This window comes from Onychomys torridus, chromosome 5 (genome assembly GCF_903995425.1).
Source record: "Onychomys torridus chromosome 5, mOncTor1.1, whole genome shotgun sequence".
Taxonomy (NCBI): domain Eukaryota; kingdom Metazoa; phylum Chordata; class Mammalia; order Rodentia; family Cricetidae; genus Onychomys; species Onychomys torridus.
In genome coordinates this window covers 51,772,628-51,784,895 of record NC_050447.1, presented here as the reverse complement: position 1 = coordinate 51,784,895, position 12,268 = coordinate 51,772,628, and the positions used below count along the sequence as shown (strand labels likewise).

Genomic DNA, 12,268 nt, shown 5'->3' with positions numbered 1-12,268 from the left:
CCTCCCAAAATTCTAATCAGTCACAGGGAGAGAAAGCAAAACACAAAGGCTAGCAGCACAGGTTCCTTTTGTGCAGCTCACCAACCCCACTTCATCTTAGCCCCTATCACCCTTTGAACAATACAGGTAATACCTCCCTCCCAAGACCGCTGCAAGGAGTATGACCCAAGAAATGCAAACTGCAAAGTACAATGCCTGGAACAACAGAAGTAACACATGCACGACACAGCTTTGGAGTTAACCATACTTGAAACGCTCCAGACAAAGCAATGTAGCAAGTGAGGCTCCTTGCCAGAGGGAAGCACTGAAGTCAAGGACTAGTGCCAGGCTTTCCACAAGACTCCTAGGCCTGCCTCCTCCTCACAGTATTTCCTGGCAGTGGGTCTCCTTACCACTGGGCCTGGACTGTAAAGGCACAGCAAGGGCCAAGGCTTTGAACCAGTCCCCCACTTCTTCTCACAGGTACCAGGTAACCATAACTGTGAAGAGAGAACTACCCAAAGCACAAACCAATCTTACACATAGCTTTGTGGCTTGAAAATAAAACTTGAGAAAATAGCTTTTTAATGACTACATGATAACTCTTCTTTTCCTTCTAATTTAGGCCAGAGTTATTTTCCCTCTTTAGTTATGAATCAAATAATTCATGAGTAAACTGGGGATTCTGCCTAGAATCAGAGTTGGCTAGTAATATACAAAGAGTATATGCAGTTAAGTTTTTAAAATGAACTTATATCAAGTATCTCATTACACTGCTTTCAGTACCTTTGCTCTCCATCAAAAAAAAAAAAAAAAAACATAAAACCCATGAAAAATTATCCTTTGCAACATTCACTTACAACTTATAAATATAAATGTTGCTTTTGCTCCCTGCAACAGCAATTCATCACCATATAAGTCAACATTTTCCTTATGGTTCTGCTGTATCTCATTACAAAAACAAAAACAAAAACAAAAAACAAAAAAAAACCCTCTTATTATAATTTAGAGTGATTTTCTTCTGTAAGGTAATATTCATGCCAATATAACTTCTAAGTATTTATAACATTGTATTGTAGGCAGTGAACAAGGAAAAGAAGAAAGCATCACTTCACAACTTGGACAAATATTAAAAACTTCTGACTAGAAACTCAACAGACTATAGATTCTGCTTCTTAACAGGGTGTTTTTTATTTCTTGTCACTACTTCAGTCTGGAGTAGTCAAATACTCAGATAGAAAAAAGGCAAACTGAAAAAACAGCGTTCTTCATTTAAAGGTCCTCTTGGTAACTGATGGAGTAAACTGAAAAGAAGCCTACCCAGAAGACAGCCCACTTCCCACAGTCTGTCCGCAAACAGCCTGCAGCAGAATGGCCCACTCCTTGGCCATGGGACAGAACTCTCTCTTCTCTCCCCTCTCCCCTGCCACCCTCTTCTCCCTCTCCCTCTCCCCCACCTCTCTCTAGTTAGTAGGAGGTAGACAAAGGTACCTGACTCTTGTTTGATCCTCCACAGGCCTACAGTGGCTGCCATGATTAAAAGTTTGGACTGATGGGAATATTCCCTCGGACACTTGTCATAGAAAAAGGGAAGAAAAATTCATCTACATGTGAAACCGATAATGAAGGTGTGACTGTGAAAGTGAGGCACCATGGCAGCAATACATGCAACTCAACTCCTGGTATAGAAGCCAAGTGGCACAGATTCCAGCATCCGACCAAAAACAGGCAGAGCCAGGAGGAAAGGTTGCTTCCTAGGGAAGACACATTTTCTGAAAGTTCCCATCTGAAGCATTACTAACAAACCTTTTACTGAGAGCCTTAATTCTTTGCAATAGAAACACAGTGTTTGCTTTGGCAGCACATATACTAAACGTGTAACAATACAGAGAAGATTAGCATGGCCCCTGAGCAATAGAAATACAATGACATCTGACATAGTATTTAATGGATAATAACTACAGTTATTTAGAACTGAAATAAAAAAATACTACTTCACAGGAATGCAGATAACAAACAAAAATTATTTTTATATGCTTACATACAAAAGATGAGTAAAAACTTAGGGAATAGTCACAAAAATATTCATTGGTCTTAAGCCGGTTGATATAACGTGAAGCTAAGGTTCTTGTGAAATATATAAAGTATGTTTGTTACCATGTTGCACAATAAACTACTACAAAATTGGCCTCTTAAATGAATCCACTTCAGAAAATTTTATCCTCAAGAAGTCTGTCTCTCTATATCCATCTCTGTCTCTCTCTCTGTCTCTCCATCTCTCTGTCTCTATCTCTCTCTGTGTCTCTGCTTGTCTTTCTCTTCTCTTTCCATCTTTCTCTCTGTGTCTTTCTCTGTCTCTCTGTCTCAGTTGATCTCTGTCTGTCTGTCTCAGTCTATGTCTGTTTGTCTGTCTCTGTATCTCTGTCTGTCTCTATCTCTTGATCACTCACTCTCTCACACAAGCAAAAACACACTTCAGTCTCTCCCACAGATAAAATATTCAGGTATCAGTTGGGCTGAGACATATCTAGAAGCTGACCAGATCACCCTCCCAGATTCCTTAGCTTGTTGACTAAACTCCTTGCCTTGTTTGATTAACAGTCTCATCTGTGGAGTTTGCCCATCTTGAAAGATGAGCAGACTGAAGCTTTTTACATCTTCTAAAACATAGAGACATGCAGAGTGCAGTAAAAAATAAAAGATAATGACCTATAACCTTTTCTATCTAACCTTTGGCACTGCCTAAAAGCAAGTTCTAATTACTACCAGCCTTCAACGATGGTTGTTTGAGGAACATCCAGGCACATCACTGCAAGCCACACTTGCTTTTGTGTTACAAAAAAAGCTATCCAAAACCCTTCTGGCTTAAAAATTTCATTGTAAATATTTCTTGAGAGAAATATTAATTAAAAACAAAGTCACACATAAATATATTCATTGGCCAACCTAAAATATATTACTGAACTACATCATTATATCAACATTTAAAAAGGTAATAAAATAAAGGAAGAAAACATAAGCCAAATGGATTTACATTTTCTGCGACCTCTTCTACAAATCTAGAAAAACATGATAAAAATATTGACAGACATATAGAGATATAAACAGACACATAAATATATTGATGCGGGCAGACAAATTCATTGGTGGCTGACATGACACAGGAAGGCAGGAAAATCCTCTCCCAGCATAGCTGCAGTGTTGGTAGAATTTCAGTGTCTGTGTGCTTACCATGCTACCACAGATAAGATACACCTTCCTACTAACAATCTGCTGTTGATCATTGTCATAAATATTTCCTGGTATTGTTTTCAAAAGTGTGAATTATAAGCCAACACGAAAACTTATCTGCTTCTTAAAAAGCATTGTTACACAGTTTTTCAAAAGTAGATTACCTATTTTTAGGCTAGGTTTTATGCAAAGGTAAGTTACAAGCTTATAGCTACTGTAAAAATACAGTAAGGCAAAAATATTCTCTCTCTCTCTCTCTCTCTCTCTCTCTCTCTCTCTGTGTGTGTGTGTGTGTGTGTGTGTGTGTGTGTGTGTGTGTGTGTAGACTTTGGTATAAAATGTGTTATAATCATTAGAAATTTTGTTCTTTAATTATTTTCTAATATGCTTTAATTTGCAATTCTTGATACTCACTGTGCAGTAGTATAGGCTATGTGTTATGACAACTGTGACAAAATTCTGGACAGAACAGCTAAAATGATAGAAGAATTTACAGCCTCAACAGTCTCAATTGGTGGTCTGTCAGCGCTACAGTTCTGGAGCACAGGCAAAGTCCAGATGTGAAATTGGTCACCTTATGCATCCAGAAATCAGAAAAAGAATGACATCTTTTTCCCTTTCCTTTTCAGTCCACCCAGACCTCAGCCTATGGATGACACTGCCCACATTCAGGTAGGTCTCCCTCCCCTAAGCTAATTGTCCCTGGAAGTGCCCTCACAGACACACCCAATGGTCTGAATTACTGGGTTCCTGGCAGTTCTAAATCTAAATAAGTGGATAATGAAGATTAACCATGACAGATTAAACCCAAAGGAATGATTTTATCTACCATTTTTGAAAGACATAGAAGACAAAGGTATTTTATGATTCAATACCTAAATTTTGTTAAGACCATAGGTTCTTGTTCCATTAAGGAATTAAAGATTAGTTACCAAACTTCAAGAGTCAAGTTTAATTTCACTTACTTTTATGTGAAATAAAGACATTTTTGCTGTTTACATTCCAATCATTACTCTTTATTAATTTTCATTTTAGGACATGATTTTGTTATCTAATTACTCTTACTAACAAATCTCTGCAGTCACATTTTCACTGATCACAACTCAACTTCTGTTCCCTTTTGCCTTCCATCTACACTACTGCTTCAACAATATGAGATTTTTGAGTGCATGGATTATATCAGACACAGCTCCTAGTCTTTTTCCCATAATAATCACTTAGTAAATGTTTACTAAATTCAACTAAGTAAATAAAAATCTTGACCTTAAGGAATTAGAAATCATATTCAAAGCTTAATACTTGTATATAAGTAATTACCTAAATATGCACTTCATATGTTCTTTCCACCCAGGTGATAGCTATACAATCAATTCTCCAGAAAGACTTGGGACACAGGTCAAATCTGGGCACTAGTTGAAATTCAAGGTTTATAAATGTGCAATTAGGCCAGAAATTTATTCTCCTCTAGTCAGAGATCAGCAGAAGACATCCCTGTGATACCACTGGGGACCCTCTAGCCCAGAGGCTGGCCCAAGAGACCTGGGAATCATCCCTAAAGTGGGTATGCTGCCTTAAGAGAGTTCACCTAGTCTCATTGGTCTCACAGAAACTATTAACTTCACAATCAAAGGCTAGGGGACTATTAACTCTTAGCCTTGTAAGAAGGGCTGAACAAGGATAGCCAGGAGATTTGAGAGCAAAGCAGTGTGTCTTCTCCAATTGAAAGGCAGCTTGAGGTTAGTAAAGTGCTGGCCTCTCTCTATAAACATTATTTATGTCTACTATGACACAATAACATGGCTAGGACTTTTGGATAAAGTAATAATGAGAAACCTCAGATGTGACTAGGTCCAATAAAACAGTATGGCTAATGCACAACCATCTCCATTCCTGCAGCAGAAAATAGCTATAAACCATTTTATTGGCCCAGGGTAGATCTCCACAGGGAAGTAGGTGAGAGCACTTCTAACCTGCCTACTGTATCCAGCTGCAGTAAGTAGCTCTGGTGAAGTGTCTGGAAACTACTAGAAGTGATTCCCTTCATATATACCAGCCCTTCAACAATAGATACCTATAGCACCAAAGGATGGGATATAATATTGGCAGAAAAACTTAGTAGCTGAGAACTTTGAAAAAAGCATAAGGTTCAGTTAAAGTCAGTAGAAACCACAACAACAGCTTACAATTGTCTCTCTAGCATGCACCAACAGCAAGGAACAGCCCAAGGGAAGAGCTGTGGCAGACGCTGGAGCCAAAGGATTAGGGGCTTATACAAATTTGTGAGCGCAGAGCAAAGGAAATGAACTGAGACAATTAGAGGCAGATGCAATTTCCTTCAAAAGATACTACTAAGGTTGGTGGGGGACTATAGCAATAGCTACCAACCTTCCCCTCCCACACACAACACTGTCAAGCCAGACAGAGCATAGAAGAGGGAGCTGTTAATTATATTCCCAACTCAGCACAGGTATGCCAAAAACTTTATCCAAAAAGTGCTGCTCTGAACCTTATTGAGACAATACCTTGTTGAGAAAAGACCTTGATGAAAAGATATCTCACTGAAATAAGACCTTGCTGAGATAATACCCCAAGTGAGATTATGCCTACACCAAGTCTGCTTTAGTCAGATATAAAGATGATCACTTCACTGAGGCAATGATCCATCAAGAAGGAATGAAAATTCTAAGCACATATAACCAACACTAGTACACTTCATTTCATAAACAAAACACTACTGGATTTAGACACAGGTTACCCCCAATAGAATAATAATATTTCAATACTGTATTCTTGCCAATATACAGACATTCACAGTAAAAAATAAATAATCAAGGGAAACATTTAAATTAAATGATATTATAGATCAAATGAACCTAACAGACATCTATAGCATTCCAAAAACCACTGCAGAATAAACTATTATTATGAGCAGGCAATGGAAGAAGATTCTATAGAACAAGTAGTATGAAAGGACACAAAATAAGAAAAGAAATACAGTAAAATTGAAATAATTTCTTGTATACTACTTGACCAAAATGGAATAAAGATAGTAATAAACATCAATATAGCCTTTGGAATAAATACACACCAGTCAAGACTGAACATCACCCAGTTGAGCAATGAATTGGCCACCAAAAATTAATAAAGAAATCTTTAAAATGCTTAAAATTGAAAGAAAATAAAAATAAAATAGGCCAAAATGTAGAGCCTATTAAAAAAAACAACACTATTGTTTTCTTCTGCTTTAAATGTCCTTTCCTCTAGTTTTTTATACCGTTCTTCCCATTTTTTGTTTGTCTATTCCTCTACATTATTTTTAATTTCTTCTATGAGAAAATCATGAAAAAGAAAGGGAGACAGTCCAAGACCTGAAGAGGGAAATAGGAAAAATGAAGAAGACACTAGCAGAAGGAACGCTGGAAATAGAAAACCTGAGTAAACAAACAGGAACTTCAGAGGCAAGTATAACCAACAGAATGCAAGAGATGTAAGAGAGGATCTCTGGTGTGGAAGATACGGTAGAAGAAATTGATTCATCAGTCAAAAAAAAACCACTAAAACCAACAAAGTCATGACCCAAAATGTCCAAGAAATTTGGGACACCATGAAAAGACCAAACCTACAAATAATAGGGATAGAGGAAGGAGAAGAATACCAACTGAAAGGCACAGAAAATATACTTAACAAGATCATAAAAGAAAACTTTCCCAACTTAAAGAAAGAAATGCCTATGAAGATACAAGAAGCCTATAGAACACCAAACAGACTAGACCCCCAAAAAAAGTCCCCTTGCCACATAATAATTAAACAACTAAATGTACAGAGTAAAGAAAGAATACTAAGGGCAGCAAAGGAAAAAGGCCAAGTGACTTATAAAGGAAAACCCATCAGAATAACACCCGATTTCTCAATGGAGACTTTGAAAGCCAGAAGGACCTGGACAGATATAATGCAGACACTAAGAGACCATGGATGCCAGCCTAGACTAATAGACCCAGCAAAATTTTCAATAATCATAGATAGAGTGAACAAGACCTTCCAAGACAAAACCAGATTTAAACAATACTTATCCAGAAACCCAGCCCTAAGAAAGCACTAGAAGGAAAATTCCAACCTAAGGAAGGCAGATACATACCCATGAAAACACAGGCAATAGATAACACCACAGTAGTAAACCCCAAAGAAGAGAAGTACACACACACTACCACCAAAAAATAAAAATAATAACAGGAACGAACAATCACTGGTCATTAATATCCCTTAATATCAACAGAATTAATTCACCTATAAAAAGACACAGAATGGATACAAAAACAGGACCCATCTTTCTGCTGCATACAAGAAACACACCTCAAATTCAAAGACAGACACCTCCTAAGAATAAAAGGCTGGGAAAAGACTTTCCAATCAAATGGTCTTAAGAAGCAAGCTGGTGTAGCCATCCTAATATCCAGCAAAATAGACTTCAAACTAAAATCAATCAAAAGAGATGATGAAGGACATTACATACTCATTGCAGGAAAGAGCCACCAAGATGAAGTCTCAATTCTGAACATTTATGCCCCAAACACAAGGGCACCCACATATGTAAAAGAAATATTACTAAAGCTTAAATCACATATAAAACCCCACACATTAATAGTGGGAGACTACAATACCCCACTTTCACCTCTGGACAGATCGGCCAAATTGAAACTTAACAGAGATATAATGGATTTAACTGACGTTATGGCTCAAATGGACTTAATCGATATCTACAGAACATTCCACCCAAACAAAAAAGAATATACCTTCTTCTCAGCACCCCATGGAACCTTCTCTAAAATCGACCACATACTTGGCCACAAAGCAAATCTCAACAGATACAAAACAATTGGAATAACCTCCTGTGTTCTATCAGACCACCATGGTTTAAAGTTAGATTTCAACAACAGAAAAAACTACAGAAATCCTGCAATCTCATGGAAACTGAATAATGCTCAACTGAATCACCAATGGGTTAAGGAAGAAATAAAGAAAGAAATTAAAGACTTCCCAGAGATCAATGAAAATGAATACACCACATACTAAGATTATGGGACACTATGAAAGCAGTGCTAAGAGGGAAATTCATAGTACTGAATGCCCACATAAAGAAGCTAGAGAAATCTCACCCTAGTGACTTGACAGCACACCTGAAAGCCCTTGAACAGGAAGAAGCAAAGTCTCCCAGGAGGAACAGATACCAGGAAATTAACAAATTGAGAGCTGAAATCAATAAAATAGAAATAAAGAGAACAATACAAAGGATTAATGAAACAAAGAGTTGGTTCTTTGAGAAGATCAACAAAATAGACAAGCCCTTATCCAAACTAACCAAAAGACAGAGAGAGAGCATCCAAATTACCAAAATCAGAAATGAAAAAGGGGACATAACGACAGACAATGAGGAAATTCAGAGAATCATCAGGTCATACTTCAAAAACCTCTACTCCACAAAACTGGAAAATCTAAAAGAAATGGATAATTTTCTGCATAGGTACCACATACCTAAGTTAAATCAAGACCAGATAAACCATTTAAATAGTCCAATAATGCCTAAGGAAATAGAATCAGTCATTAAAAGTCTCCCAACCAAAAAAAGCCCAGGACCAGATGGTTTCACTGCAGAATTCTACCAGATCTTCAAAGATTTAATACCAATACTCTTTAAATTGTTCCACACAATAGAAGCAGAAGGAATATTACCAAACTCCTTCTACAAGGCTACAATTACCCTGATTCCTAAACCAAACAAAGATGCAACAAAGAAAGAGAACTACAGACCGATCTCCCTCATGAACACTGATGCTAAAATACTCAATAAAATTCTGGCAAACAGACTCCAAGAACACATCAAAACAATCACAGGGATGCAAGGGTGGTTCAACATACAAAAGTCCATCAATGTAATACACCATACAAACAAACTCAAAGAAAAAAAAACACATGATCATCTCACTAGATGCAGAAAAGGCATTTGACAAAATCCAACACCCCTTCATGATAAAGGTCTTGGAGTGATCAGGAATACAGGGAACATACCTAAACATAATAAAGGCAATCTACAGCAAGCCAACAGCCAACATCAAATTAAATAGAGAGAATCTCAAAGCAATACCACTAAAATCAGGAACAAGGCAAGGCTGTCTCCTCTCCCCATACTTATTCAATATAGTACTTGAAGTTCTAGCCAGAGCAATAAGACAACAAAAGGAGATTAAGTGGATTCAAATTGGAAAGGAAGAAGTCAAGCTTTCCCTATTTTCAAATGACATGATAGTATACATGTGTGACCCCAAAAATTCAACCAAGGAACTGATACAGCTAATAAAAACCTTCAGCAACATAGCAGGATACAAGATCAACTCAAAAAGATCAGTAGCCCTCCTATATACAATAGACAAACAGGCTGAGAAGGAAATCAGAGATATATCACCCTTTACAATAGCCACAAATAACATAAAATACATTGGGGTTACTCTAACTAAGCATGTGAAGGACCTATATGACAAGAACTTTAAGTCCCTGAAAAAAGAAATTGATAAACACCCTAACAGTCGTGTTGGAACTCTCATCCAATAACTGATGGAAGTGGATGCAGAGATCCTCAGCCAGGCCCCAGATGGAGCTCCAGGTGTCCAACTGTCGAGAAAGAGGAGGGTCTGCAAGAGCATGAATTGTTGAATCCATGATTGCAAAATGCACAGAGACAAATAGCCAAACGAATGGAAGCACATGAATTGTGAACCAAAGACTGTGGAGCCCCCAGCTGGATCAGGCCCTCTGGATAAGTGAGACAATTGAATAGCTTGATCTGTTTGGGAGGCACCCAGGCTGTGTGACCGAGACCTGTCCTTGGTGCATGAGCTGGCTGTTTGGAACCTTGGGCTTACACAGGGACACATGCTTAGCCTGGAAGGAGGGGACAGGTCCTGCCTGTACTGAATCCACCAGGTTTAAATGAATCCCCAGGGGTGTCTTGGTCCTGGAGGACATGGGAGTGGAGGGGAGGGGCTGGGAGGAAGGTGTGGGTGGGGGCAGGAGGGGAGAGGACAGGGGATCCCATGGCTGATATATAAAATTATAACACATAATATTAATAAGAAGAATAAGAATAAGAATAAGAAGAAGAAGAAGAAGAAGAAGAAGAAAAACAACACTAAGACATAAATTCGTAATAGTATTGAAAACCAGAGCATTTTCAAATAAATCAATTAATGGTGCATCAAATGAAGCCCAAAGTCAGCAGAAGGAAATAAATGATCAATATCAAGGCAGAAATTAATGGAATAGAAATGAAAAGGACAAAAAGGAATTGATGAAACATGAGTTGTTTCCTTGACAAGATAAACACAATTAACAAACCCCTTAGCCAAAGAAAGAGAAGATCCAAATTAACAAAATTGAAGGTGGAAAATGATATATCATAGCACATATTGGTGAAATTCAGAAATCATTAGGACATATAATAAAAACTTACATTGCACTAAATTGGACAGTCTTTAAGAAGGGTAAATTCATAGACTCATAAACCTACCAAAATTAGATAAAGATTTTAAAACACAACTTAAACAAATACATAAACTGTAACAAGAGTGCAGTAGTAATAAAAATAAAATCTACCAACTTTAAAAAAAGAAAAAAGAAATGCTAGGTCTGTATGAAGTCCTGGAAAGTCTGCAAGATCTTGCAAGAAAAACATTAATGTTTCAAAAGCTATTCCAGGGTTTGTAGGAATAGATCAGTGCTTAAGCACATTTTTGCACATGCAGAGGACCTGGGTTCAATTCATCCACATTATGGCTCACATCAGTAACTCAAGGAGATGGGACACCTTATTCTGGCCTCTGTGGGCATCAGGCACACATGTGGTACACAGACTTAGATACAGATAAAATACCTATGTACATAAATAAAATAAAATAGAAATAGTCCATTAAAATAAAAAAATATTATCAAACTCCTTTCATGAAGTAAATATTACCCTGGAACTAAAGCCAGATAAACACAAGACAAGAAAATTGAAGACCAATCTCCCCACTGAACAAAGATTAAAATATTTTCAATAAAATATTTGCAAATAAACACAAGAGAATATCAAGAGATCATCTGCCACAATGAAGTATGTTTCATTTCATAAATGTAAGGATGCTTCAATATTAACAAGTCAATAAATGCAACACATTTCTTCATGATAAAGATCCTGAAGAAACTTGGAATAGATAGAAAATATCTCATCATAATAAAGGCTACAGATTATGTCTCAGTGTCTTTTCCTGTTGCTGTGATAAAATACTCTGGAAAAAAACCGAAGCAAGAGTTTATTTAGCTCACTGTTCCATGCTATAGTCCATGTTGCAGAGGAAGTCATAGCAGAAGTTTGGGGAAACTAGTCACTTTATATCCACAGTAAAGAAACAGAAGTAACTGTCAAGTTTCACTGCCTAAGAAATTATACTACTCACAAGGGCAGGGCTTCCTTTAATTAATATAATCTAGATAATCCTCCACAGATATACCCAGAAGCCCATATCCCAGATCATTCTAAATGCTTTTATGGTAACAATCAATATTAACCATCACATGATAACTCTAGAAGCAATTCTTTAATAGATGAAGAAAAACTCGAAGTATTTCTACTGAAATCAGGCACAAAACAACATTGTTGACTGTCTGTACTTTTATTTAATATAATGCTGCAAATCTTAATTAAAATTTAAAACCTTCTGCACTGGAAAGAAAACAAGTAACAGAAGAGATGGTCTTTAAAAAGTGGGAGGAATTTTTGCTAATCTTCAGTACCTATGCATCTGAAGGATCCATAACATCTGAAAAATGCAAAAAAAAAAAAAAAATGCCAAAAAATCAACATCTGACTCAATAACTGAGCTAGTGAAATGAGCAGGTTAGTTCAATGACATAGCTATTATAAATAGTCCTGGAACAAATGTTGATTTTCAAGTATCTCTATGATATATTGATTTGAACTCCTTACAGCAAAAACCCAGGAAAATGAAATGGCTGAAATGAACAAATT

The 12,268-nt window shown here is 37.0% G+C and overlaps 1 protein-coding gene and 1 pseudogene across 1 annotated transcript in view; one reads left to right on the top strand and one right to left on the bottom strand.

Moving 5' to 3' along the window:
- Window positions 1-12,268, bottom strand: part of Sugct (succinyl-CoA:glutarate-CoA transferase) — a 668,818-nt gene that overhangs the window by 486,847 nt on the left and 169,703 nt on the right.
- On the top strand, window positions 1,825-1,924 carry LOC118584907 (annotated as a pseudogene).